This window comes from Triturus cristatus, chromosome 9 (assembly GCF_964204655.1).
Source record: "Triturus cristatus chromosome 9, aTriCri1.1, whole genome shotgun sequence".
Lineage (NCBI taxonomy): Eukaryota > Metazoa > Chordata > Amphibia > Caudata > Salamandridae > Triturus > Triturus cristatus.
Genome location: NC_140592.1, coordinates 181135248 through 181162846, shown reverse-complemented (window position 1 = coordinate 181162846; position 27599 = coordinate 181135248). Strand labels below are relative to the sequence as shown.

The window sequence follows — 27599 nt, the reverse complement described above, 5'->3', positions numbered from 1 at the left end:
GTGGGGCGCTACGCTCCGCTCCTACCCTGAAAGTCTCGGGGGGATTCGTCAAGCGGGGGCTGAGATAAAAGGGGGGTCCCAAAACGCGTTTTTCCCATGCATTTTTCCATAGGACCTTTAGAACGAGCTACAGCCCGAACGGCTGAACAGAATTACTCAAAATTTGGCAGAGAGGTAGTCCCTAGGTCAAGGAAGTGCCTTTTGTAGGTTTGGTGTAAATCTGTTCAGTAGATTCTGAGAAAATAGCCTTTAAATCAATATATATATCTGAGCCCGCTTACGGTACGCTTACCGTACGCTTACGGTAAGCGTACGGTGGCGTGCGCGAGCGCGATTCTGATTGGCTCTTAGATCTTAGTAAACATTCGAATCGGCCGAAACCAGGAAGCGGCGGCCGCCATTTTGTCTCTCGCACTGAGAGAGATTTTTAAAATCGGAAGCCCAAAAACATGTAAAGGGGCTGTTTTGACAACTCCCTCCCACATAGTCATGTTGAGGGAGTCCCCAAACATCCCCCAAGTGCAAAAACGGTTTTATTTTTTTTTCGGCAATTTCGCGGGGTACGCTTACCGTACGCTTACGGTAAGCGTACGGTAAAAAAATAAAAATAAAAAAAACACTATCCACACTTACCCCACCCCCTGTGCTTTTGGTGGCCGAAGGCCACCAAATGTGCTGGGCTTATTACAATGGAAAAAAACACTATCCACACTTACCCCACCCCCTGTGCTTTTGGTGGCCGTAGGCCACCAAATGTACAGGGCTTATTATAAGGGAAAAAAACTTAGCATTTAAAAAACCGTACTAATTCACTGAAAAAACCATAGGTTTCACACACGTTATAGTTAGGAATTAGCATTTAAAAAACCTTGCAAATTCACTGAAAAAACCATAGGTTTCACACATGTTATAGTTAGTGGAAATTTTACTGATAAAAAACCAATGAAATTGCCCCGTTATAGTTAGCGCAGGCAACTATAACTCACGCGACCGCAATCCTCTGCTGATGACATATGTGTCTTTATGAAAAAAAAATATTTGTAATATATGTATAGCTAAAAATGTATGGAAGAAGACATGGGCAAATAAGTGTCTAAATACAGTATTAGCATCAGCAGAGGATTGTGGTCGCGTGAGTTATAGTTGCCTGCGCTAACTATAACGGGGCAATTTCATTGGTTTTTTATCAGTAAAATTTCCACTAACTATAACATGTGTGAAACCTATGGTTTTTTCAGTGAATTTGCAAGGTTTTTTAAATGCTAATTCCTAACTATAACGTGTGTGAAACCTATGGTTTTTTCAGTGAAAATATATATATATATATATATATATATATATATATATATATATATATATATATTTATTTATTTAGCTCACAGTTCCATCGGGTAATCGTACCCATCACGGACGACAGCACTCGCGGGGGAGAGTTCAAAAAAGATTTATTGCATGAACCCTGGGCAAAGACGGCGACAAATCATTACGCCATCTTTGAACGTCTGAAAAGGAAGGAGAATAGTGCAATAAATATAGCAATAATTCCATGAAAATGCATAGATATGCAACCTACATTCTATATAAGAATTCCTTGTAGGAAAAACATATAATTTGATGTAGCCCACAGATGGGCATTAATATACTGCCTCAAAAATACCAGACGTTCAAAGATGGCGTAATGATTTGTCGCCGATTTATGATTAGTCTGTTTTCTGTCTCTACACCGGAAATTTTGAATGTGCTTTAAAAATGTGAAATGGCCGCCGCGTTTCATTGCAGAAATTGACGAAGGCTGAGTGCCGAAACGCGTCTTTGCCCAGGGTTCAAGCAATAAATCTTTTTTGAACTCTCCCCCGCGAGTGCTGTCGTCCGTGATGGGTACGATTACCCGATGGAACTGTGAGCTAAATATTTGAAGCGGGAACACCCCTATATGGAAAATTGCAAGCCTTACGTATTTCAGAGTGAGAACTCCTTGTAAACAGGCATTTCATGGGGCTGCTCAGTGTTAATGAAAAAGGTATTTTACCTGCATGTCTTTTATTTCAGTTACCCTCTAATATATACATGTTTGCCAGAAGCTGATGTGCCAATATTGGGTATGAGTGCAGATTAAGTCGTACTCAGGTTTTGTTCCCCACCAATTTAGACTTTATAGAATTTATAGCAGTTTGGGAAACTTAAAAGAGAAAGAGAGAGGAGATTTGCAGTTTGGTATATTTTCGTACTTTCTCTAGAAATATTCCAGATTTTATGTAGGCAAGTACTCACTGGTTTGCAACATCTTTCACAAAAAGGCAGCAGATGGAAAGGATCCAATTTATTTAAAAACAGTTAGATTATGGATGGCTTGTTGTTTGTTTGTTTGCCTTCCAGAAACCTCACCTCATTTATTTCTTTATTTACTAGCAGTTAGCAGAATAAGTTGCCAGTTGTATGTTAACTGAGATGAACCCCTTAAAATATGAAAGCATATGGAATAAAACATAATAACACACAGTAATAATACATTTCAATTAACCTGATAAAGAACAAAATAACACACAATCAATAGGCTGCAGGTCAATGGGTGGAGAAACGAACAAGTTACTTACCTTTGGTAGTCTTTCAGATATATACCCTATTTATCCACAGATTCCTCACCTTTAGAATTCTCACAGGTGCCAGTCTGGATCTGGAACTTTTCCATCAAGTGCTCCTGCATGCTAACAGGTGGTGCCATCTGCACCCCCCTCTAACACTAAAAGGCCACTCAAGGAATGGAGAGGGAGGACTACAGTGAGGACCTGCAGTTAGACTATCCACCAAAAAGAGCATTAACAGGACCATCCAGGTGTACAAGGTCTGTTTTTGAATCGGCTTTCCTTTCTTAGCCCCAGCAGAAACAATAAATTGTTAGTCATCCACTCTTAGTGTGCTCAATGTAACAACTAAGGGCAGGTCCAACTGGAGAAGGCCCTCTTCCTCCTTAGAGAGATATGGTGGAGGAAAAAAAGTAGAAAATGCGATAGACTCTTACAGGCTGAAGGGTTGCACTACTTTTGGCAGCAAGGCAGGACGAGGGTCTCCTAACACCAAATAAAGAAAGATTGAAAGGACTGACAAATAAACTTTAATGGTTGCCACAGCCATGCCTTGCAGGGCCAGTCACAAACTAAACATTAGAACTTCCACCAATTTCACCTGAAGAGGATCAACCTACTGATCTCCACATGAGGTCACAAACTTTGGCCAACAACCAGAATAAATGGATTTGATAGATGGGTGGCGAGCTACAAGATAACATCAGCTTCTTCTACCGGCAGATAAAACCTGCACAGCTGGTTCTGCCCAATCCCCTTGAATGGAGGTGTAGGTTGTGGTAATTTGGGTGCAGAACCAATCCCTGTTGATGAAACATAAGGTCCTCTAGAACAGGTAGATACAGCGGAGAGTAAATGCTCAGGAGTCGGAGGTCCGAATACAACACTCTCCCCGGCCCAATCTGGGGCTATCAGGGTGCATTGGGATCGGTCCCTCCTGACCTTCTAAGGAACTCGAGCAGAAGAGGTAGCACTAGTAAGGCATACAGTAGACCAGAGTCACCTACGGAGCCTTGAGGTGGAAACTACGGCACGTAGTAAGTGCTACACTGCATGTTCTAGGCGTGAGGAAAAAGCTCTATCCAAGACACACCCCACTTGGTGATGATGTCTTGGACTGCCTCCAGGTGTAGGTTTCATCTATAATCCTTCAGATAGCATTTGCTGAGCTCATCCGCCCTGACATTGAGAGAGACTGTTAGGTGGTTGGCCGTCAAACGATCCCTTGAAGGTCAAGCCACTGAGTAAGTATCAAGACATCCTGGCACAGCACTCACAACTTTGCACAACCCAGTTTGTTGCAGTAGCACTTGGCAATTGTGTTATCTACCAGGACTTGAACCAGCTTCACCTTGATAGATGGGAGAAAGACCTTTAGGACCAACTGAATAGCACAAAGCTCCAATAGATTGGTATGGTGCTTTTGCTCCACTGGGAACCAAACATGCTAAATTTCTACCTGCCATAATTGACCACCCCATGGGATGATGCATCACTTACCACTGTGAACTCTATGTGGGTTAGGGAGAACAGCCTTACACAAGTCATCTTGTCCAAGAAATGGCATGATCATAGAGGACACCACCTGAACATCTGCAGAAAAGACTCCCATACGCACCCAAGCATGACACCTGATCACCATACTGATGCTCATCGGCGACCTATGCAGCCTGTTGTATCTAGGCCAGTTCTCAGCACATACGTAGCCGAGTCCTATCCTTCTAGAATTATTCGAGCAAAAGCATTTCAGAACTTTTGAGGAGCAGCAAGCAAGCTCTCACTTGCCACCGGCAAGCAGATATCAAGGACATGAAAGCCAAACTGGCAGATGAGAAGATCCTCTTCCTCAAAGCATCTATGCGCTTTGATTTACTGTTTGGTCGAGCACTGGGTAATGTATTTGGGTTGGCCTTACTTGTGGAAGCCTGAAGCACCAAGTTCTCAAAAGCTAGATGCCAGGTCAAAAAAGCTGAGTTTCCAGGATAGATCAATGACACCTAGCCACATAGTGTCATAGAGCACAACACTGTGAGGACCAGATCACTATCTGTGTCTTGAGCAATGATTTGTTAAATGCCAGCAAGGGCAGTGAGGTGGCAGGCCCAAGCTGCATTATCTTTGTCAATGGAACATCTTTAGATTGTACTATGGGTAGCTGAAGTTCTAACCCTTATGAAGCTCTGCCACTGGAAAAAAGGCATTCTCTTTAGGCGCCTTGGGTGAGGGTTCCAACTCTGTCTCAGGGGAAGTATCCAGGCCAATAACATTTTGTAAATCTATACATAGGACAGCACCAGTTTAAAGAGGGGGTATTTAATAATTTGACTCCTCGTCATCATGGAAAATGTTTTGGGGGGACCTGGAGGGCTTCCAAATCTGTTCCAAAAAGGTTCGTAGTCTTCAGCAGCATTGGGATTGAAGGAATGGAAACTGCCTGGAAATTCGCCCACGTTGTGTCCTGCAGATCTGAAACAGCTGCCATGGTTAGATCTGGAGCAAGCGCCACTGAAGCCAAGGCAGGTGCAGAGCAGGCAGACTGGGATGACATTCTGCACAGATGTGGATGTAGGGACCAGCGCTGGGATGGGGCTAGTAGGGCCCCATCGTTGTCAGTTGGCTTTTGGATAGGCCCCAGTGGTCGAAATCTGATTAGTGACCACCTGGGTTTCATGAGGCCTGAGGGGTCTCCAAAGGTAATGACATCCAAAAATGTTGAGGCATGGCCTCCTTTATGGTCTTTACTGACTAGGGGTGAATCATGGCTGGAGAACTTGGGGCATGCTGCAACCAGCCTAGGGAAAGGCCTAGAGTATAGTGAAAAAGGCAGTCGGGTCCTTTGATTGTTGACTACGCAACTTCTTCTCATAGTGTGAATGAAGGGACTGAGATGAGCCATGCTTTGACTTGTGAAATGTCCTTCAACTTCGCCTTCAACTTACCCAAGCATGGCAACTTGTAGAGGTGTGGGAGTACGCAGCTTCGAGTGTTACCAACTCAGTGACATACAATTTTTCCTCATACTCACTGATCACCTTCGGATGCATAAGGGAGAGTTTATCACAGGATTTTAAGTCATACTCAGATCTAGTCACTACAGGCAGATGTTGTGCAGACCTGTATCCAGTATCTGCTTCTGGCAGTCATGGCACAATTTGAATCCTGTGGTCTTTGAGAGAGATCATTTTTCCTAGCATATAGTCTTGAAGAGACGGATTTTGGAATTATTAAAAATACCAACAAAAATTTGGAACCACAGCTCTGCAGATGTGTTGAAGTGCACCAGAAAAAGAACTGATGTCACGGTGCAGAGATGGTGCCTATATACAGGTTCCATGTCGTCAGGTGTAGAGGTGGTGCACTGCCACCATGGAGTTCTATCATAGCCCCTGTCAGCACAGAGGAACAACTGCGTGGAAAGTTCAGATCCAGTTCATTACCTCTGGGAACATCTAAAGGTGAGGAATCTACGGTTAGATGTGTTCACCCGAAAGTTGAAATTTTACATAGCAGCAAACACCAAATATGTTTTTCAGACCGTCTCTTCTTCAATAAATGGCTGATGAGCTGTAGTTCTTTCTTTTAGTGATAAGTGTGGATGAGCTTCCCCACAAAAGATTACCATCCATACATTTTGCTAGGATGTGTGCAAGAAGAAAGATGTAATGCAGACCTGCACCTTCACAGTGTCATTTTGATTCAGAATACTTCAATATGCCGCTGCCACATGTTGAGCTCCTGTGAAATGTTGGAGGCTTATGGGCTAGACTTTCTTTACAAGACAACAAAATGGCGCCTGCCAAGAGAAGAACTTCCAAGAACTGGAGTGACTCATTCCTAAATAATTACACTCCTGCAAAGCCAGCGAGTCTGCCAAACTAACAATTTTTAGCAGGGGATCTGTAGATTTCTCAGAATATTATAAAAGAGACAATACCAGCTAATGTGCACTGGAGACGGGGAGAACATTTTGAAACTATTATACATCATCCCAGGGTGCTTTATTTAAATGATGGCACTCAAGCTGCTGCTCAGGTGCACCCCACATTACATTGCTTGTTCAGCAAAGTGCCCTAAATACTGCAGGAGTAACTGTCTCGCCTGCTGCTCCATTAGAGTGTGGATGGGTCCATCTTGGATTCTGAGGAGAGAAATAAGGATTTCCTCATGCCGTACACATCCCTAAATGGAACCACACTTTTTCAATGGGCATTTAATACCAATTACATGTATTCATATATGTAATCTCCATTATCATATTATATACATATATATTGATGACATGACACCAGCTATTTTACTACAGTACATATTCCACAAGTAAGCATTTATATTTTTCTACTCTCTTTTTTCCTTGGCTGTAGTAGGGTGCCTATAAGGCCCAAGGTTTGCTGCTGCTTTTCACTATTTGCGTGTTTTAATTAAACCCTGATACAAAGCAAAAGGAATGTTGCACTGAATTTAAAGTAAATATAATCACAACGACCTAATCTCATCAGAGTGCTCCTGGCAAATTCTTACCACAATATCTTGGAGGGTGCACCTGTTATTATTACCAAACTCTTACCCCTAGCTGAGAGTTACTGTGGTTATTACTACTGTTGTTTTCATTGAGGTCAGGCTTGTTAGGGCTTTAATTGCTACACTATTGTCAACACAATAAAGACTTCTAATGTTTTTAACAAATCCAACAAATAAACCTCACCCTGCCTTTCCCAAATCCCTTGTCCCTTGTCCTTGTTTGCCCACTCGTAGTCTGCTGCTAGCGCCGGGACACCTCCGTTGGAGGTAGCCACACGCTTTAGTGCTCCATTGATTGATTGATTGATTCTTTTACTTTCATTTCCATTTACCTCTTATTTGATGAAGAAGGCAAAAAACCTCACTGATTCCTAAATGGCTTCCGTAACACATTTGTTGATGTTGTGGTATCCAATAAGATCTTATCTTTAGATCTGCTGGGTCCACAGATCCTCTGTGTCTCGATATATAAATAAATACAAACATTTTAAACGTTAATTTAAAAAAAAAAAAAAAACTACTTAATGGCTTTACCACAAAACACAGCAGGCACACTTTCTGTGTAAAGATCTAATTTCTGCCAAATCTGGTGTTATTCCATGCGGCTGTTATTTTTCTGTACCACTATTCAATTTACCTATGGAAAGCTGCACGCTCACCGCTTTCCTTTTAAGCCCAAACATCGTCCGGATCAAACAGCCAATAGACCCCGTGCTATTTTAATTTGTTTGCACAACTTTTTAGCTAGAGAAAGGATCTATGATTTAGCCAGGCCAGACAGGCAAAGGTCAGGGAAGGGCTGTAATTTTTTTGTAAGGCCGGACTTTTGTCCTGCCACTGTTGAACGGAGGTGGCGACTCCGTCAACTTATTACCCCTTTTCAATCTAAAGGGGCCCAGGTTTTTCTACTCTTCCCTGCCAAGCTTAAAGTTGTCCATCAGGCTCAGACGAAATTTTCTGAGTCTGAAATCTTGGCTAAAACATTTTTGGATTCAATTTAGTAAGCAGCTGTAGTTGGGATCGAAGCTTTTTCCTTTCTCTCTTAGAATCCGTATTGTTGTAAGCTCCTCTGTGGGGGCAATCCCTATTTTTCTAAATTATGCATTTTCCCCGAGGGCATGCCCCATAGTATATATATATATTTTTTTACTGTTATATTTTTCTTCAGTTAGCAGCGTTTGCAGGGGGTGGGTGCTCTGGCCACTACCAGCACTTCCATCACTCGGACCTCGGTCCGAATGCCTTGGATGGGGGGTATGGGATCGAGCGGGATGGGGTGGGGTGGGTGGGTTCTGGCTCAGGGGAGTCAAGGGTGGGACGCTCCTCGGGGAGGGGGGTGGGGGTGGGTGCACTTAAAAAAGGAAAAAAGCTCGATAAATTGAACAGTTTTCATCATGGTGTCATTGCTATTATTACAGTCATCTCATGCATTGCTTTGCTGTGTGAAGGACTTAATGGCAGTGGGTAAAATCCGAATAGCATCGTGGAATGTTTGCGGTCTCAATGATGGGAAGAAGAGAGCATTATTTTCAAGGGTTGTTCAGGCTCTACATCTAGAGATATTATGCTTGCAGGAGACTCACATACCGTGGACCAACCGTGATCAATTGAAAATTCCCGGGTTTGACTTAATAGGTTGTTCTAGACAGTCCTCTACGATTAGAGGGGTGACAATTTTGGCGAAGCGGGGGCTAGGTTCTTGTGTTAGAACCTCTCAAGATAATGGGGGGAGCTGGGCTATTTCCGAGTTTCTAATTAATGGCAGATCACTGACCATTTGTACTGTATATAGTTCAAATGCTGATGACCCTGTAGTCCTCCATTATTTAAATGTAGAATTAGCTTCCTGGCCCCATCCTATTTGTCTCTGCGGTGACTTTAATATCAATCTCCCCGCCGATTTTAATCTTCTAGGAGGGCAAATAAAATATGTGGGCAAGAAACCTAGAGTATTCAGAGCGTTGCAAGCACTAGTTCAGGAGCACTCAATGATTGATTTGTGGTTTTACCATAAGAAACACCTGGACGGCTGTACATACTTTTCGGCCCCCCATAAAAAAAATGGTGCGTTTGGACTATGTTTTTATTTCTGATCAGTTTGTAGATAATACTTCAATTTCAATCTCACCTCGTATAATATCTGATCATAATCCGCTGATCATCGATGTTAAATTAAACCCCCACTCGAAGCCTTTTAGTGCATGGACTTTCGAGAGAAAGCTTTTGTCTGAACAACTTTATTTAGATCACATGAGGCCATGGGTATCTGAGTTTTTAAATCTTAATAGGGGATCGGCACCCAGTAACTTTGTTTGGGATGCACTCAAGGCAGCAATTCGTGGCGAAACAAAAAGTTTTTCATATTTTCGGCAGAGGCAAATACATGACCAGACTAATGCCCAAATATCTTCAGTATCGTCAGATGATGTTCGAGTTTGGTGAACAATCTGGCAGGGTCCTTGCCAAACGACTTCAGCAGCGAGCACACGCTAATCGTATTGTTAAGATCAAAGATACCCAGGGGCACATTCAAGATACTCTTGAGGGAGTTCTGGCTGTTTTCTCCGAGTTTTATAGATCCCTATATACTGAGGAATCTAATGATAGTAATACAGATAACGAGTTTGCCACCTTTGTTAATGATCTTAACACTTCAAAAGTAATGGATCAGCAGAATATTATTTTGGCAGCCCCAATAGAATGGGATGAAGTGGAACTGGCATTGAATTCGTTAGCCAAGGGCAAGGCGGCCAGTCCGGACTCTATTCCTTTGGAGTTTTATTCCACATTTCGCACCGAGATACGGGAGGACTTTCTAGCAATCCTCAGAAATGCACAATTGGGTTGTATCCCAGACTCCTGGCGTTCTACAACTATTATTCTTTTTAAAAAGAAGAATAAGCCAGAGCTAAACCCTGCATCATTCCGGCCGATATCATTGATTAACACTGATAATACGATTTTCGCAAAAATATTAGCTACAAGGTTGGCATCAGTGATATCACCATTAGTGTCTATTCGCCAACATGGTTTCATTCCCGGTAGAGACACGGCAGACCATGTTCGCCGAGTTATAGCCTTGTTGGACTGGGCTCAAGTCACGGGTTCCCCCTTGGTGCAATCCTGTTAGACGCGGAAAAAGCGTTTGACAGGGTTGCCTGGGGGTTCCTGTGGAAAGTTCTGCATTGGAAGGGGTTCTGCTCAGAGTTTATCTATGCCCTGCAGTCATTATTTATCAAACCTCTCGCAACCCTATCTATATCAGGGCTCATATCAAGACCGTTTGATATTAGCAGGGGCACTAGGCAGGGCTGTCCCTGCTCACCCCTTCTATTTGCACTTTATATAGATCCATTTCTGTGCAAACTTGAGCTCTCTTTAAATATATCTCCGGTTAGGATCAATACGTATGAATTTAAAATTTTGGAATACGCCGATGATATTATGGTGCTGACTAGTGATGTTTCTACTGCATTCTCTGCTATTAAAAATTTAGCACAACAGTTTGGTCAGGGCTCGGGTTATAAACTTAACGCCCAGAAAACGTAGGTGGTACAATCTACAGCAATGGCTCCCTCTGATGCTCCAGTGGTTCAAAGTGCTGTGTATTTAGGGATAACAATTATATCATCAGTTGATAAGCTACCTGATATGAACATGCTGCCTATTATAAATGCTGTTGGCCTGACTCTACAAAGATTAGATAATCTACACCTATCAATATTTGGTAGAAGGAATGTCCTAAAGATGCTAATTCTGCCTAAATTTCTCTACTTATTTAGGACTATTCCATTAGAATTTGCTCAGTCTAGCCTTGTCCGGGCGGAGAGATGCTGTAGCAGGTTTCTATGGGGATACCGCCAGCCTCGTAGGGCAGCTAAATGGATGCAACTACCATTGCATAGGGGTGGGTGGTCTGTCCCTAATTTGTTGCTATATAGTTGGACAGCCCTACTGCAACATCTGGCTGTCCCACTGTTTGGCGATAGAGCAATACTTCCGCCATGGCGTGCACCTTCTATATTTGAAAAAGGATTAGGAGAGGAGGCCAAGGGAATTTTATTGTCAGTTCTTGAACCTAGTTACTATAAAAAAACTAAGTTTAAAGTAATCATCTCAATGTATTCAGTATGGAGGAAGGTACGGCATAGATGGTCTATCACTAATGTTAATTTTTTTACCCCTTTGTCGTCAGCTAGACTGTTACCTTCTATCTTCCAAGATCAAATCACATTTCGGTGGAGGCATCACGGTATTATCATTTTGGGCGATTTAGCACATGAAGGCACCATGGCGTCTTTTCTTTTACTAAAAAATAAGTTTAGTCTGGATACGCATGAATTCTTTAAGTACCTGCAGCTTCGGAGTTATTTAGTTAAACTTTCACATAATACCCCCACTTTGTTTGTTAAGCATAACCTTATGGATATGATCTTGAAGAACTCGCGAATTGGGCCGCTCTATCAAAATCTATTGTTAGGCCTCCCCGATGATCTCCTATTCCATAATATCAAATGGGAAACTAAGTTAGGTAAGGCTAGTATAGATATTACTCATACATTAGAGCTATCTAGCACGGTCTTAATTTCAGGGAGCTTACGATCCCAAAGCTACATGGCTCTATTTGACCTTTGCTATACCCCAGCTAAAATATCTAAATGGGGAGGTAGGGGCCTGCATAGTTGCCCGAGATGTGGTTTAGTAGCAGCTAATGACGTACATATGTTTTTTACTACCTCTAAATTGGCTCAGTTTCTTCAAGATGTCCAGGCATTTATGAATACAAGTCTTAAAATTCCAGTGGAGTTATCTCCGGAACTAGTAATATTAGGATGTGAGACAGATTCTTTTTTTTTTAAGAGCGAGTTATATCACAGCTCTAATATTTATTGCTATGTCTGTTACACGACTGTGCATCACATCGGAATGGGTTAGCCCTACCCCCCCCTACTTTTCTGAATTGGAGAGCAAGGATTCTAGCTCTCCATAATCTGGAATCAGCTGTGTTTATGAGGGGTGGTAGGAGGAGACGCGAAAGGGGGGCACAAATTTGGGATCCAGTTATGCAATGGTTGAATAGTTGATGCGAGATATTTAGCTTTGCTATTGGGTAATTGCATTTTATTCTTTTATTCTCTCCCCTTTTTCTTTTTTTTCATGGATATATTGGCATGCCGTGTCTTATCCACACTGTTCATTTCTCTCTTCCACAAAGTCGTCAGTTGTGCTCTGTGATATGTATAATTTTTAATGATACCTATGATGTATGAATATAGTATGAATTACTGTATTATTTTCAAGCTGATTAATAAAAAAAAGGGAATAAATAAATAAATAAATAAATAAAATAAAAAGGAAAGCTGCACCAGGAAAACGATTTCCCCCCCCTTTTTTCCTGGACCTGCTTTACGGACCACCAGAAAAGTTTCAAAGAAGGAGCAGAGGTGGATGAATTTTGTTTTGGCACATTTTGGAAAGATTTGACAAATGGCACCAAAGTTATTAGCAAGACAAAAGACACTTCCTCTGGAAACTCCGACATGACGATAAACATACAGTGGTGACCACCACTGGTTATATATTTATATATATATATATATAAAATAAAGGGGCAAGGCTGAGACACATCATAGTGTCACAGCTGGTGCCATATTAAGACAGAACACAGACAGAACTGGAGTGCGAGTATTATTTCCTGTGCATAGGAGCACTGTGATGTGGAGACGCACAAAGTTTGGAGTTTTTTATACATGACAAACATTTCTACAAATGAAAAGAAAGCCAAATCTATAAAGAAAGTAAATGGACTATGGTGTAAAATAGCGCATTATGGTTATGGTCTACAAGAGTAATACGACAAATGGCCTACAAAACTACTGCCTGCCACTACATCATTATGGTAAGTATATATTTAATATTCTTACCTTCACATCTACTATAGTACACTTAACGTGTTATGTAGTGTTTATGTCGATGTGATATTTCTGTCACACTAAAAATTGCATACGATTTAGGAAGGCTATACCATGACAAAAAGTCCAGCTCCTGGTGTCTCTGGGTAGAACTCAATAATTTCCCATGTTACCTTACTTCACCATATTGAAGGAATGATAGAGAGTGGTATCAGCTCCACTCAGTTATGGCAGCATTTTTGATGGCAGAAGAAGAAGTGTGGATCCTTATAGGCAATATTTTCAGAAATATACGCTTGAGCATTACTGCCATATTAATACTATTTCAATGATTCAACCAATACTGATTTGACAACTATTCTTTGCACAGTCTGTACCATGGTTACATGCTGTGTTGGATAGATGTTCGTTTTTTATTCCTTGTGGAACAGAATGATAATTTTGTCAAGCAAACTGCCCTCGAGAGAAGTAATTAAGAGGCACTGTTTCAGAGTTTAAAACAAACTTAAAGTAAAAACAAAATGAAATATCCCCAACTCCTGTCATATGTCAAAGCTCACACAAGACTATGAAAAGTTTACATCATTCTTACAAAAGCGCACAGTAAAAGAAATCCTAGGTATTAATTAAATTAAAGATTAAAAAAACAAAGCACATGTAATATTTTGTATAGTGAAAATAAAATAAAAACAATTATGTAATTTCTTGTATTATCTATATGTCACCTGACCTGGTGCATTGTTTGCATTTACATTTTAAATTCCTGCCACTGCAGCCTTCTCATCTTTGACTTATCACTTTATTCCATTTTATTGTATTGCATGGTATTTTGCAACTAGGGCAATAAGTATTATGACCACCAATGTTACTTAGAGGATACGTGACACAGTACAAAGTATAGCATGAATTAGGTAACTTACATTAAAACAGAAATAAAGAACAGAAACTGAGAGGCTCAGAGAATACAAAGGTTTGCAGCAATGTAAAATGGTATTATCAACATGATATAATTACAAACAAGAAGAATCTGAAATTGCTATTAAGATCACAGGTACCGTTGTCAGAGTTCCTTGGGTATTAATATTTTCAAAAACTCCATATTTTAGACAGATGGTTTCCCCTCTGCGATCTAGGAGCCTGAACTCAACATTTATGATATATAGTGTTCATATTTTGTTAACACACCATGTGGTCGCCTAATGCACTGCACACTTTTTTCGTATTTTTTTGGGTGTGGATGCAGGAGTTATAGTTACATTAGGGCACGAGTTATAGTTAATTGAGATAACTATAACTGATGAATTTCAGGGTTTTTATGTTTAAAATTTTGACCCAACTATAACACCACTTTAACATTTGTTTTTTGCAGTGAATTTCTAAGGTGCGTGTGTATGTATGTATTTGTATACATATATATATATATATATATATACATATACACACACACACACACACACACACTATATATATATATATATATACACACACACACACACACACACACACATATGATGATTAGATTGATTGATAATACTGTTTTTCATTGGGAAAAAAACTTTCTCTGACCTCTTCCTTACCGTTTTTAACATATTTATGTTCTAAAATTTCTGGATAGATGAGATACTTTGTACTCTGTTATTTATCATCAATGAAACATTGTTGCTCATAATCCCTTTCAGAAGTACTTTATGACCCTGCTCTGCCCCTCCCACACCAGCCCATTTGCACACATGAATAATGCGCTTTTAAACACATTCAATGTTCAATTGTACTGCCCAACTACACCGGTTTCTCAACATGGTTTGGCTATATAAATTTACCCTGACAAGGTTCAGAGCGTAGTTTGGTTTGTCCCCTTAAGCCTCACACAGCAAGGCCAACAGGCAGATGTGTAAAAAGATAGGAAGGGTTTGAAAGGAGGGGGTGAGGGGTGCAAAAGGGAACAGAAGGTAATGGGGGATATCCTTCCAAGGTACCTCGGGAAAGTTGATCAATGTATGAAAATAGTCAATCATTTTGGAGGTATTAACCAAGTTTATTTTTAACTACATTGATTTATTACAGTGAAGAATTCATCATATTTTAACTGTGATTAATAATTGATTCACTTGTTTTTACTATGGCATAAATTAATTTACATATTAGACAAATACTTTGAAATCTTCTTTTAGCAGGGAGAGGCAATTTGGTGGTGTTAGAAGAACAAAGTCACCACCATTGTTGGTGCTACATTCTATTTTGACCCAAGAAACCAAATGCTTTGAATTACCAAAGAATGCAAAGGGGCAGAGCAACTCTCATGAATCAAATAAAATCCTGGGTACCATCTCATTCTCGCCATTCAGCAACAGTGCTAAGATGAACTGTTATAAATTTGCAATACAGTACGGTGCGTGTTTCAATTTGCAGCTCCATTCAGTTTGCTGCTTTACAGCAAATTAAACACTGCAGTTGGGGGTGCAAACATGTATTCAAAGCATCCCATTTGCTGTGGGACGCTACAAGACCTTCCAGTTCAAACTGGTTTAAGATATTGAAGCTTCACATGTAAAGTGAGCAGCTTCCAACTACTATACAGAAAGAATCTTTAAACTATATCTTGGCAGAATACTGTCCACACATACACTGGCTTAATAAGGGAAGCAGAGTGAGTGACTGGCAGTGATTCTGATTTGCTTGTCCCAAAAATGAAACAGGTATTGGTAATGCCAATAGGTCTGGCTTTTAAATGAAAGTGTGTCCTAGGTCAATTTTGGATTTAGGCATTCAGTAAGTCATCATACATGCACTCCATCACTCACCTTAGCACTCATGTGTCCATTCACCAACCCACTGACTAATGTTTGCATTCATCCACTTACAGAGCCACAATAAACTCAAACACAAACTCAACAACATATGCAAGATAAATTGAAAGAATTAAAGTAGAAAAAGAAAACAAGTTGCCAGCTAAACACGGCAGGCATATTTTTGCATTAATAAATAAAATCGAACATTTATTACAAGTTCCCGACAGACAAGTGAGCCAGTCAGACCTAGATTTATTACAATGCAAATCTTCTACAACCTAAGGGTTTGTTAGAGAGGGTATTCAACACCAAAACCCTTTCCAACCAAAGTAATATGTAAGATTTGAAGTAACTACATACATATCTGCAGGCTTAACAGGTTACAAAAATAGTCCACCCTTAAAGGCTTACTGGCTTTATCATATGTGTTTCATAATATATATATATATATATATATATATATATATACACACATGAGGCCTACTGCCTGTTGTAACTTTTATAAAAGCACATCAGGACTGTGGCATCTATCATAACCTGTCCCAATGAACCAATCAGGCTTATAGCCGTTGTCATTGGCTTGTCATCATAACCAAATCAGGAACCCATCAGCTACACTGTAATAAAATAACAAATATATACACAATACAGTTGGGAAAACCATATAAAATCCCTCCTAAAATGGCTTAACAAGGATTATCTCATTGTAAATCTATCCACACAATCTGTTTGAGGAGGTCACTAACACCAAACCTCTTGTCTACTACTGTAGTCTGTGAGATTCAGTTTAACACAATACCTGCTTACAGGCTTTGGCCACGATGTAACAACAATCCACCATTAGAAGCCTACTGCATTTAATACATACTTTTTAAATAAGTACGTCTGGCCTACCAGCTTTTGCATTAACTTTGAACAATAAACAGATTAAACCAATGAAATCTGACATACTGCTTCACAATGAACCAATAAGATCCTTAGACTTTGTCATCACCAAAATCAATTTAGACTTTTTGAACCCATCAATTCCTCTCAAAAGGGCATATAAAGAATTATCATAATTAAAATCTTCAACCAACAGGAGCTGTCACAGTGGATGACAAATTCCTAAACCTTAGCCTACTGCAATAATCTGTAAATTTACAGTAACAAATTATTTTCACAGAAAATAAGCCCAGCATGCTGCCTTTGTGATAATGTATAATAAGAAAGAGGTCAGACCTATGGATTTGGGAATAACTTTTACCTGATAACCAATCAGGCCTGCACCCTTTATAATTGGCTTGTCACCATAATTAACTGAGGCCTACCTTATTGAGTATGATCTTTCTATTGGACAATCAGGCATACAGTCGCACAATTAGCAATGTAAATAACATTACAGTTGGCAAAGCAAAATAATATGTCCCCTAAGGGGGCATTTTAAGGATTATCATAGCACAAATCTATCTTCACGGTTGGTCAGAAGTGGAAACCAACAATAAAACCCTTGCTTGCCACAGTAAGCAGTGAGATTCCATGAAACAAAAAATCTCTCTGGAAGATTTGAATAGAGTAAAAACAATCTACCCTAAATGCCCAGTGAGTTTAAAATGGCCTGTCACATTAAATAAGTGAGTTCCACTGGCTTTACCATAGCTTGAGCATAGGCATACACACATGGTAACCAGAGAAGAACAAACACCATAATTATCTAATTATCTGGGAGAAGTTGTTTAATAGCACAGCAGTAGCATTTGTATGACCTTAAAGGGCAAGCTCTATCCATCACAGTGGCATGTGTGTGACAAAAAAGGTCAAAAACATTAGCTTTGCTTGATAACATAGCTGGCTCAAGCAGATGGATAAACAAATTATCACAGCTATCTGCAAGGTAAGCACTCTTTCTGCAGAAGCACACAGCTTTTGGCAAAATCAAAAGTTGTACTTAGATGAACCAACATTTGGATGGAGCTACAGTCCTCCTCTGTACTACTTCTGAAAGCTCTTTTTTTATTACATAAGGCCTGGTGACAGCTGAGCTATCAAGCCAAACTTAATGAATGTCAGCTTACAAGTCACAGTTGAGTACAAGAGACTGGGAAGAGACAGCACACAAGTCTGTGGAAAATATGCACCGGCGCTTGAAAAACTACACTAACCAAAATTCACAATCATAGCCCCAGCCACTAGAGGACCAGCATAATCAGGCACACAGCCAGTTTATTAGCTGCCAACAAAGTATTTGAGTCCACCTGTAGAAGTTGCTGCGACTCTTTGCTTTTCACTACTGTGCGCACTCAGCTTGTTTGACCTTTCACCTTTGCTGTGTTCTCCCCCATGTGGCTGTTCTCAGTCCTCTAGTTCCCTTTCCCTTGGTTTGTGAATCGTGCTTCATTACCTTCTTGTCAGTTTGTCTCCTTGTCTAGGCCTCCTGTCTGTCGATGCAGCGTGTGTTTACATGCACAGCTCCTGTGTGGGGACTGTGGTATACTGGGTGCTGGTTACAGTGTTCCCTCTATTGAAACTGGTAATTCATGCACTTTCTCACCACGATGTCTGCTATATATTTCTTGATGTTGTGCCTTAAGTAATTGTCCTCTATCACCCATACCTGGAGACATTGATATCCACTTGGCCCTCAGATACTGTGCCCCTAAAATCCATTCTGGGTCCTCCAAATACCAGGCTGAATGAGTGTGTATCTCTGTCTCTCTCGTTACCCCCTTTACCTCTTAACCTGGTCACAGGGGGAGAGGGAGGGATTGACTTCAACATCCACACTCCTGGAACCCTGCATTAATCGCAATGAAGGGTTAAGTTTGAGGTGCAGACCAATTCCAGCAAGTCATGCTTTCAAATAGAAACATTTATTGCCGCAAGAAGTAGGCGTGCACCAGGTAATGAAGTCCAAGATATCTATATAGTATTTAGAAAGTCTTTATTTCAAATCAATTTATTCACACGATAAAAGAGCGCGTTTCGTTCTCACATGGAGAACTTCATCAGGGCTTAGATAAAGCGAGGTATGCAAAATAAACGAAGACATTGTCCACAATGGCCGCTCCAGGTAATAGCGCTAGAAGATATGAAAGGGCTTACATTCACTATTGCAACCCAATACTTGAGCATTTATTTTAACAGCAAGTAGTAGTTGACGATGGTCACTACCAACTTAGTTTCTAGCCAGACGTTTGTCTACAGCAGTGACTTACCAAGCAGACATTGTTGGACAGCTTCTATAATCGGACCAGAGTTTTCACATATTTGAATACATTCGTAGAAAGAATATGTGGAACTACAACTATTTGGTCAAGTAATTTAATGCTAAGTAAGAACAATGAATAGACCCACAAATAGTAAAATGTTGATTGCAGAAAATATGTTTCACTGGATTAAATATGTTTATTTAATCCACTAAATAACAATGCATTAACAGGGAGACAAAGATGCATTTTCTGATTGAGACTGAATTTAACAAACGTTGTGTGAAATCCAGCCCTTTAACTAAAGAAACATGTGCGTCATTAAGCCAATGAAAAATAATACTTTTAGGGAAGCATTGCTGAGAAAGTAGGGAGTGATTAATATAAATTTATCATATAACAGTAGTTCCTAAGCTGTGAAGAAATTTGGGTCAATATTGCTACTCTCCTAAGTGGATAGAAAAGAACATTTGTTATAGGTAGGCTGACTAATTTTGCATATTTTAAAATATTGTACCTGTGCTCCTCAATACGTCTTCCAGGAACTGTTGCACAAACAACAGAGAAAGTTAATTTGAGCGGGTTAATCATTTTTGTTTCTAGGATTTGGCGATTAATATGGTTGGGTTGACCTGGCGTTTTTAAGGACAATCTACAAATATAAATGTGAATATTTAGAATTACTGGGAGCCTAATATAAAAAGAGTACCAGTATTCTGAAGGAATGAGGACAGTGAGATCACTCCCTTGGCTGAGAGATCAATTGTTTAATTTATTAGCCTATTAAAAGTATAGAAATATGGAACTTGATCAAAAAATTTACTTTTAGGAAGTGGTGTTGACATATTAAAATACTTCAAAGAAAATTGTATTTTACTGAATACTTTAAGCCATTCCCATCACTGGTTGGTCACTAACGAGAAGGGAATGTACTAAATGCAATAAAATCAGTACTAATACAATATATTTATTATTCTAAATTCTAATATGTTGGAATATTAAGAAATTGAGGGTGAATTGAAGACTCATAGCTGTCAATATGCTCCCGGATTGCACACGAAAATACTAAACACAAACAAAGAGCCCCATTCAAAATGAAAAACATAAAAGTTGGGGAGGATATTTAGATCTCAGGCTAAATGTACTTTTTCATTTTGGGGGGGATTTCAAAAATATCCCTAGAAGTATGGCTGGAAAACTACACCAGGGCATTCCCAAACTTTCAAGGCAGTCCAAACCTTAAAAAACCGCCTTCTTATTGATTGAGTGGATGTACTACTACAGTTCCCACGCACTTGTGGCAGCAAATATGCATTAGTAAATGGATGGGCCCACCAGCATTAACTTTGTAGAATCCATTGTGGAATCTTGGCAGGTGTAAGTCTGGCAAACTCAGTGGGAAACCTACATTTACAACCGAATGGCCTCAGTGAGTACGGGCTAAAATGGCAGACTTCTGAAATAAAAGATAGCATTGCCACATTTTTATATCCCTAGTCTAGAACCCAAATGGAAATTCCAGGTAATGAGCATACAAGGACTAACAAGCATTGGCATAGCCAATAGGTCTCGCCTTTGGGACTTTATAAGTATTTAGTTATGCAGTAGAATATCCTTGTCGCAACATCATCAACTGTTGCATGGCTAAACATTTATAAGTTCCCAAAGGCGAGACCTATTGGCTATGCCAATGCTTGTTGGTACTTGAGTTGTGTTGGTGTAACACAGTGAGGGCAAGGAGAGGTGAGGGAGAGGAAGTGCTTTGCACCGATGCACCTGCCTCTTGTCCTTTATCGGTTCTCTGTATTGCGGATCAGTGCACTGCTGCTGTTGTGTTAGGGAATCTTACATTGCTGTAGCTTTGATGCACGTTAGTGAAGCTTTCACAAACCTTTTCACAGTACAAAGTCACAATGGTTGCCTTGAGCAATGCTCATTCAATGCAGGGTTGGTTTTGGGGTGCAGTATCAGGTGTTGGTGTGCATTTGGGAACCAAGAAGCTGATGGGGAAGATTATCCTGAATTCAGACAGAAAGCGGGGAGTTTAGTTTTAAGGACATCTTTGAATTTAAAGACCCGGTGTAGCTCAGACCGAGTTGGGGGTGAGAATCTCAGAGTAACACCTCAAAGAGAACTTGTCAGTGTGGTTAAAGTTAACAGGCTTGAGTTTTGATAAGCGTAGGGAGCTGGATGGGGTCTGGCAAACAGCCATTTGAGAGTGCTACAGGAGTGATGTGGGTGGGTTTTAACCCCACCGTCAGTGGAGTGCATGGACCCCTGTGTTTGGCATACAGCCAAACAGCGTGTGCCAAGGGGTTGCTGCCTCTGAACAACTGTAGGTAGCAAGAGAGCTGCAGATCACATAAGGTCAGAAATGCTTGCCAAAGCTTAGAACTCAGAAGATATCCCTCCGCCTTACTGGACAACATGGGTAGTGAGAGACCTTCACAATGATGTATGGATTTCTATGTAATAAGGACAAACTGAACACAGTATTTGTTATTATTGTAATAAGGTTGTCCGAACCTACTTTGATTCCACCTAAAACCCCAAAGCGATAGCTTAAATAAATATAACAAATTGAAAGCAAACTAGGCTTTACGATTAAAAGTAGCCCAACCCGCAGTAACTTAAAGGGGAAAAGAACGGTAATATTAAGAATGGAGGTTAAAGACAGTGCAGGATGGAAACTGCGGGATGACTTCTCACTTCTCTTTACTTTAATAATCTCACGATCTCTCACGAAGTACAACACAAACACAGATGGCACGAACAAACGCAAAAGGGAACAAACTGCTCAACTAGAAAACACGGTGGCTAATCTGCGTAAAGAGCAGATGCTCGGGCACAGTGTGTCAGAAAGCTACAAACAGTTGTGGTAATGACTGTTACCTGCGCGGGGACTGGACAGTCTACATGGGATGCACCGCAGATGCAGTGTGTGATCGTGCACACTTTTACAGCAGCGGTACAGCTGCAGACGCGCAATATGTCAGTTCACACTGTGCAACAGACAAGTGTGTGTACCTGCAGTTAGACCTAGCATTTGCACAGAAAGCGCCGTGGGCGAAAGCAAGGTTGGCGCCTCCTCCCAGATGCTGTTTTGAATGGTCTCAGTGTTGGAAAAATGGGAGGGGTGGGGTAAGGTGAGGGGGCAGGAGAAAGGAGAGCTGGCAGAGAAAAACAAGTCCCTCTAAGGTCCACTACTCCCTGCTACATACTGAACGATGTCTGTCTATCCCGAATTTTGTCCAGACTGCCCTTTTACCTCTCGGGGCTTTGAAGTTGCCTACCTGACATTTAACTCCCAGGAGGATACTATTGATGAGCAGAATAACTTCAGGCAACAAACCTTTTTCATATCCAAACATTTGAGGTGGTCATGATCCACTTACACTATTCTAATTTGTGATCACCAGTCCGAAATGAAATGTGAATTAATGTACTCTGGGTCTGTAAAATTCTAATATTTGTGTTTGGTAGGATTGAAAGTGTGTGCAGCAAACTGCTGAGAGTTGTTTAAAAACGTAGACATTGCTAATCTCTTTCAAAATGTTGTGCTGATCGTGTTCAGATTTTGTCTGAGCATTTGTCTGTACTTGTAAAATTGGATATGTACAATCCTGTTTAGGAATATGTTACTCTGAAAATGTGACTATTTCCGTTATCTTTACGTACAGAGATAATTTTACATTTGTGCTTTGTGTATCACCAAACGCTCCATTACACCGGAGATCGAAAACAGCAGTGTTTTAATGAATAAAGCTCGCAGAAAAGTGAAATCGAGGGTTCAGAATTTTTCTCTTTGGCTGTTCAAGGAGGATAGACTGCTGCAGGGTCTGAGACTGACCTGATTAGTGTTGCTTGAAAAGGCAGATTCCTATCAACACTATAAGTTTTAGTAATATCTGCAACATTTTGAAACAAGCGCTCGCCAGGCAGCCGCGGCACCCCCGCTTTACTTTTAACATTAAAAGTAAAGCGCGGGTGCCGCGATTATACCAATAGTAAAGTAATAGAAAAAACATCTATTTCTTTACTTTTGGTATAATCGCGGCACACTCGCTTTACTTTTAACGATAAAAGTAAAGCGCTGTTGCCGCGATTATACCAAAAGTAAAGAAATAGATGTTTTTTCTATTTCCTTACTTTTGGTATAAATCGAGGCACCCTCGCTTTACTTTTAACGTTAAAAGTAAAGCGCGGGTGCCGCGATTATACCAAGAGTAAAGAAATAGATGTTTTTTCTATTTCTTTACTTTTGGTATAATCGAGGCACCCGCGCTTTACTTTTAACATTAAAAGTAAAGCGCGGGTGCCGCGATTATACCAAAAGTAAAGAAATAGATGTTTTTTATATTACTTTACTTTTGGTATAATCGCGGCACCCGCGCTTTACTTTTAATGTTAAAAGTAAAGCGCGGGTGCAGTGATTATAACGTCATCGCGATCACGATCGCTGTGAAAGCGAAAGTGATCGCGATGACGCTCTCCTGAGTGCTGCTGGCTGCCGGCTGCGCGCGTGCAAGCTCACATGCAAGCAAGCGCTAGGCCAGCAAGCAGCACTTAAAAAAGCGCACATACAAAATGTCTCTCCGAGCCAGCGCATGCGCTGGGCTCAGCGAGACCTAAAAATGTATGTGTGTATGAATATGTTACTCTATTGTAATGACCTGCTAAAGAAAATCTATACAGAAGACAGAATTGAGCAGTAAAATAACTGCATTAAATAACAAATTGTCACACATTACTAATGTTTAATGCATATTTACCTAAATCAGACAAGTATAAACCTAACTTAATTGCTATTCCCTATATCTTAATTTCAGATCATTGACTGTTCTGAATGGGGAAACAATACTTTGACCTTATGACAATAGAAAAGACCTTTCATTCATATACCTTTATTCTTTTCTGTTTTCTTTATTTGGAACCTTGAATGCTTGAGAGCTATATGGACTTACAATTGTCAAACAAGCCTCACTTCCATGTGTTCTCCTGAAATTATATGCCTTCATCTCCTCAGTGAAGCTCATACTACTCGATGTCTGGGCTAACTCCATGCCAAAGCATTAGATTGTCTTTGCGATCTGTAAATACGATTACCAGCGAGCCTATTTTAAGACAATGGTAATAGCAGAAGACCACCTGTCTGTCCTCTTGACATATGGTCTGTTAAACCATTGATCAGTCTGTACCTCCCCCATTAGGGCAAAACAAATCTCACCCTGTCAATGTCCCAGCCGGAGTGGATTTATTGGCAGATTCCATTTTGTTAAGAGTTGTGAACCTGTGGTGCAGTGTGTGATGGCTGGTGTGATCTTCCTCTTACTTTTACCTTTCAACTATCACTGACATTTTTGTGCGCAAGTGGCTACCTTGTAGGGCGAGCTAGTACAAAAGTAGGTGAAGGAGAAATTGACTAGTCGGAAGTGTGCATCACTGAGCGATTACATGCATTTCAAATTGGCATCAACAGTGAAAATATTCTGTTCCATGGATGCTTAGCTGCAGCACAGCTAGTTGACCCTTCACAGACTAGAGTAATGTTGGGTCTCCACCACATTAAGGCAAGGGGGAGTGAAGAGGCTGACCCTAGCCACTTCGCAACAGGGCCCCCAAAGTCCAAAATCAGATTAACTTAATTTTGCCAGCCAAACCCAATGTACTGTCACACGTGGATAATAAACAATGAATAGGTTGAATAGTCCTATTCAAGATAGGTTGTAATAAAATAGATGCAGCAGTGAATGACCATGGTCTTCTTACTGTAATGCCCATCAACTCACATGTCAAGACTAAACCCACCCATAATTCATTTGTGAAGGGAGTACAGATAGAATAATGGCTTATCTTTTAAGTAATGTGCAGAGGCATATAAGTTACGGCTAAGTTTCAACAGCAATAAAAATCTTTTAAATAAGTTCTCCTACAGCTGTTTTGGAGGCAACATTAGAACAAGTACAAGCAGTAAAGAATTCACTTTATGTTCCATACTGGTGCAGAATATAAATGCACTAAACACAAGAACGTTTTTTAGTTTTTTCGATTAAGGGCCTGATTTAGATTGCAGAGGACAGGCTTTACTCCATCGTGGCGACAGAGTAAAATACCCAGTTACCCTGATGGAGTACCCATCCTCTGCATTTAGAGATGACTGCCAGCCTTGCAGACACCTATTAACATTGGTAGGAACTGCTATCACAGCGCTTTCTGTCAATGGGTTAAACGACGGCTCCGTCAAACACAAGGGCTGCCTGTCAAGCTTTTAACTTGTTTTTCTAGAAACAACATTCCAAAGTGGAATAATGTTTTTGAAAAAACAAAAACTATTGAGCCTCATGCCATGGGAGTTGAGCCCCATGATGTGGGGGTCACAAACGTTTTCACTGTCCCTTACCGGCAGATATTTCACAGTGGTGAGAATGGAAACTGGTCAGAGGAGTAAGTCCGTGATGGATCCGGAGTGGGAAACAGCATTTACAACGCTGTATCTACAGCGCGGTACCATTACAACGCGGTTGTTACAACGACCGCATTGTACCACGCATACCATTACATCGCAAGTCGTTTCAATGAATTGCTGTAGGGGCCGCACTGGTATTGGATTTAAGATCCAACACCTTCCCTGCTGTTGCGCAAACTGGAGTAGGAATAGTAAATAATACTATTCCTAAGTCCAGTGCACCCCCTAAAGCAAGTTGTTTTAATGACTTGCGATGTAATGGTATGTGTTCTAACAAAGAGGTCGTTGTAATGACCTCGTTATAATGGCATGCGATGTATTTGCATGCGTTATAAACAGCCATATTTATCCGGAGTAGGGTGCATTGCTGACATACTTAACATCTTCGCTGCGGCGCAAATTCCGCCGCAGCGCTGGGGGGGTTTGGGGGGTTTGCGGCGCCGCCATGCTCATGACGGAACCACGCCGTCATGAGTCACGGGCGAGCTGTGCTCATGACGGCGTGGTTCCGTCATGACTCCACCCACTTGCGCTAATCGCCCGCACAGGTGGGGAATCAGCGCCGCGTGGGCGGAGCGGCCGCCAACGGCCGCAGCATGACGGAACCACTCCGTCATGAGCACATGGCGCCCATGGCTCATGACGGAGTGGTTCCGTCAGAAGCATGCAAGGGGTTAAGATCCATCTACCTATATATCAGGTGGGCAGATGGAGGGTTTGGCGGAGAGGGTAATCCGTCCCATTTGCGACAGAGTAACCTCTGCGCTAAAGTCTAAATCACTGCTTAAGTTTCTTTCTACATTTTTAATCGTACTTAAAGTACCAACCCTACTCAGAAAGGTATATGGCTTTAATGATTATGTGGATGCAGAAAATACACATTCGCGTGCAGAAGAGGTAAGTCATCCGACCTGCTGCCAAATTTCCTCATTAAAAGTAAGCTTGCTTTACAAGTAATGGTGAGTTAGATGTAGAAATGGATTTTATGATTACTATTTTTATTTGCTGCATGCCTACAGAATTTGCAAACAAGATGAATACAGAAATACATGATATATTTTTATATCACGTCTTCTTCCATGATTTGAAATATAAGGTGTTAGAACTCAGTCTACCCAGGCGCAACACTTTGATTTCCCACTTCACTTGCATGCTAAATATATCTGATTAAAGTTACACTCCTCACGAGCGTTTGAGAACACTTAACAACACATATCTCTTTCTCTCCTCATTATGCTCCCATAGCTACACCCCTCCAGGGAGTCAGCCACAGTCATCACTTGAAAACAACACTGGTAAGTGAAATCTGTAAGCAGACCCGATGCATTATTTATTGCTGGGAACTAGTTTGCCTCTGTGGCACTTTGAGATATGCTTTTAAGCTCATTCTACACATGCCTGCCAGACAGACCATTCACAAGGTGTCAGAAGAGCAACAACACCCTCTATAGACCTCATTACATGCCCCGCCCGCTGAGAACACGCGGCCTGATTTGGCAAGTTTTGCGTCCGCAAAACAGGAAAATTGCGGCCAAAAAAGCAAAATTGGCACAAAATGTGCCTTTTAAATAAATACTGTGGCCCAGACAGCAAATCAAAACTGCTCAGCAAACGTGAGTCATGGAACAAGGTATCTGATGCCCTCTCTATGGCACCATCCAAGCACATCGCTACCCAGCGTGCTGAAGGGAGTTGATAATGTGCCCCCCTGCACTCTCCTCCCACCTAAGTAAATGGTGGGAGGAGGATGAAGGCAAGTACTGTAACTGCACCCTGCAACAGCATGTATTTGAGACTGCAGAGGGGTTTGTGAGGAGGCGGGGGATTAGAAAGGTGACAGAGAGGAATTAAAAGGACCATGGGGGGGAGGGGAGATAAAGGTGGCAGGTGTGGGGGCCAAAAACCTAAGCGGAAAACTGCTGCACACAGGAGGGTGGGGGAGGGCAGGAAGACGCCTGCCAGGTATAGAGGGGTCTGGGAGACAAAAGAAGAGGGACAAGGAGAAATTCTGCCACAGGAAGGTGGGACACTCACGTACCTGCTGTGTCCTAGTCTCCAGCAGTCTTTTTTCTCGTTTTAGTACAGGCTTGGCACAGCTTGGTTTCTTCTGAAGTACTTGGAGGTAAGAAACTCAGAAAGAGATTGAA

General features: G+C 41.1%; 1 protein-coding gene across 3 annotated transcripts in view; it reads right to left on the bottom strand.

Moving 5' to 3' along the window:
* The window catches only part of PRICKLE2 (prickle planar cell polarity protein 2), a 738899-nt gene that overhangs the window by 137494 nt on the left and 573806 nt on the right, over window positions 1-27599 (bottom strand). The gene's annotated exons all lie outside the window — the stretch shown is intronic.